Consider the following 3,696-nt stretch of genomic DNA (forward strand, 5'->3'; position numbering starts at 1 on the left):
ATTCGTCTGGAGTTTTTTTCAACTGGGGCTTCTGTATGCCAAAGAGGCAGAGAGTTCCATCTAATAAGTTTAAAACAACTGCAGACTTATTTACGTGCAGTATATTTTTATGATAACCTTTTATTAGTAATAGTGAGTAATAGATTATTCACAGTCTTTGATCATTTTTCATGCTTAAATATTTTAAATTAACCCCTGCAGGTCACCTGACCACTTGTCGGCGTTCTTACCTTGTGCGATTTGTTTCTTTGCAGCGTTGAGGTGATAGCTGGTAGAAATCTCTCCGATCACAATTAGCATACGATACTTTCTGCTCTGCCAAGAAGCTCCAGTATGGTGCTGTCCATGGTGCTGAGCAGAATCCTCCGACACTGTTCCCTCTACTGAGGCAGTTACAGCCACAGGAATTTCCATGGTAACAAAGCTGCTAGTGGACGCTGAGCCCTCTTCCATCTCCATGACAACTGCATCCAGATCAAGCACCATTACAATGCAGGATGAGCTGGGGAGCTGGTGGGTGTGGCCCTGGTAGATCTTTAATATCTGGTTGGCTCCATGGTTATGTTGCTATATGATGTCACATCATATCATTGGACGAAACAAAAAGAGGGATTTGAGAATTAATGCTCATCGGTTCATGCATGAGACTGCGGAAACAGACTGCATTCGATGGTGAAGAGGATAGAATTGATTAAGGAGACTGAATATGGAGACCTTACTTCTTCTGAAATAAATATAGCTTTTTACAAAGTAGTTTCCCCTACTAGTGTTGAAAACCTAAAGAAATGATATGCAGTCCAAATGATCTTAATCTAACACAAACTATTTTAATCTTTTAGGATTATATAACGGAATCAGCATAATTTATATCTCTTACCGTCCTTGCAGTATTAAAACCATTACAGACAAAAGGAAGACTGAAATGAAATATTTGTGGCACACGGCAATTCTATTTCTATCTGAATCATTGAACCCACCACTCAATGTGCTTTGGTCACTAAACTGACATTTCTTTGTTCCATTTGATCAAAACAATGCTTTCTCTCATCAGCGAGAGACAAGAAGAATAGTCAGGCGAGAGAAACTGTTATTTTAAGCTTCAGAGGTGCTGTGAACGAGCTCATTGTGAAACGCTGGAGTCACATGTTGACATCCAAATCAAATAGTGCAGTACAAGCCAAATTAAAATAAAATTGGGCCATTAAGTTTTCCCAGCAGCTATTATAGAGGTGCAAAGGTTTGTAGCCACAAAACAGAGAAATGTAAGGCTGGGCTTTGAGTCGTCAGGATCGTTAAATGAATTATCAAATTACTATGTACCAGTTATAAATATCTTTTGCATTGTCAGAATGTGAAACAACAATTCGAGATATGGGCAGAAGGGCAACTTTCACAATAACACATTACCCTTTACTGTACTGGAGTTGAGTTATGGACTTAAATCTTATTCATGTATCAATTTTTCAAACCCCAAGGTCTGACCTGAATTTCAGACACGGAACAGAGCAAGACTCCTCATTGATGAAAGATGCCTTGTGCCACAAATACCAGCACAGGCCGTCAAAAGAAAAGGGACACACTGGGATGAAGAGATTGAAAAACGAGCTTCTTACAAGCATGAACAGAAACCAAAACCCTGTACTACATCCTATCACTTTTCCTGTAATCACTTTTTGTGGTTTGTTAGATATGACCTCAGACTATTTTCATCTCATTGTAACCCAGTGATGACAGATGTACTCTTGTAAGAGTGATGGTACTGAAACATCAACTCATTTTAATTGGACCGGTTGCCATTCGATCACAGGACCACATATACGGACAAATAAGCGGTTCACAAAAATCCCATAAGTAAATATATTTATAATAACACAATATTCTTTTTCTGTGGCAAAATGAAAGATATTTCAACTTTGCTTGTATCTGATTAAAAAAATAATAGCATTTGTAACCTTGTTAAATTACTTTATAAATTACTGTCTTTGTCAATCTTTCCTTGTTTTATTTGGGAATGTATCATCTTTTCTAGTCACCAATTTTCAGGTTATTTTCTCGCTAATTTTGTTTTGCTCCATTTCATATGATAATTTTAAAAGCCGAACCGGAAAGTAATGAATGTTGAGTGAGACATGTAACCGCTTCTGTCTTTGCTTTTACTATTTATCGAACAACTTCAAGCGAAGTCCTTCTGTCGACTCCGATGCAGTATGAACTTAATAGCTCAAGATTATCCCCCTAGGAAAGGAAATAATGCAATCATGATAACTAAATATTAAAATTCCCTCTATACTGTTAAACATGAATAAATATATTACAGAATCTATTTTTGGAATATTATGTAAGCATTTGTTTGTGAGCTGTGTCACTGTCTTGGCTTTCATTCAGTCTCTCTTTGTTCTTTTCAAACCTGGTTTCCCTTTACACGTCCCAGAGGCCGCTGCGGTGATGGATCACTGTGGGGGCTTTAAATCCGCCCCCAAATTTCTCCAGAGGGAGACGCGTATGTTGTGTGAGGGGTGAGTCAGCAACCCCTGCACAGGCACTGCAGAGTGTCTGCTGCCCCCTGCTGGTCACCAACGGGACTGCAAGGGATGCACTTGAAACACCATTTGCCATGCAGGATAAATCCAGTTCATATATTTTATCAATATTCAGGATATGTTTTGAATACCAATTAAAGTCTTCTTCCTAATAAAGAGCCTTTAAAATAATTATATGCATTCGCAATGCACAATAATAAATTGCCAGAGCGTGAAACGTCTGTATGTATGTAAGAAATGCTTCAACGCATAACTGATTGAGATTACAAACGGCTCGTTCTGTGTTCTTGATAATCTATATGGATATGTAGATACGGAATATGAGTATATGGATTTGTTAATATGAGTGTTGAGCTACTCGACACGAGATAGTTCCTGCTTTATTGTGACTTCAACTTCCTACATCACTATTTTTGCTGAAATCTGGACCCAAATAGACCGCAGGCTCCATGTGATGCAACATATTTTGCTCGTAACCCCGCCTCTAAAAAATCACATTCACGTAGAAAAATATTTGGACTTTGGTTTAAGGAATGAAAGGAATGATCATATACCTCGCTAGTGTGTGACTCCATGCAGTCTATTAGTAAAATATTAAAGATTCAAAAGTATGGATCTCAATAAAAACACTGCTAATGAAGGAAGACGTTCAATAAAGGTTGCACACAGGCCAGAATAGTTATTTCTAAGCTGTGTTAGTTGTCAAAGTACAGATGGACAATGCGTGCAGTATAACTGCATTTTCCTTTATATTAAAGATCAATTTTTACCTTCATCTATAGCCATAAATATAAATATCAGTTAAATGAAATACAGGAGCTTGTTATTAACATGCAATATCCCGATGATCGATCAAACAACGAGAGGTATTTGGTTTAATGGGAGGTATTGGCCATAACAAAAGATATTTCTATATTTTACGTTGCTCTAATTTAACCCCGTGTCAGTCATCCCACCTTCAATTTTCAAAGTCAATCCCAAGTGCATTTTGTTGTCGAATTATTAATCTTATAATTGTGAGTGTATTTGCATTTCCGAATGAATGACGTGTGCGAAATAGCTGCGTCCGATCCGGATGAGACGAGCATGGTTTCTACATTAAAAAATGCCTTTGCATCTTCACGTACCAGGCGAGTGTGTATTCCACACCCTGACT

Source organism: Fistularia commersonii, chromosome 3 (assembly GCF_037954325.1).
Source record: "Fistularia commersonii isolate RoL2024-O1a breed Wild chromosome 3, RoL_Fcom_v1.0, whole genome shotgun sequence".
Taxonomy (NCBI): domain Eukaryota; kingdom Metazoa; phylum Chordata; class Actinopteri; order Syngnathiformes; family Fistulariidae; genus Fistularia; species Fistularia commersonii.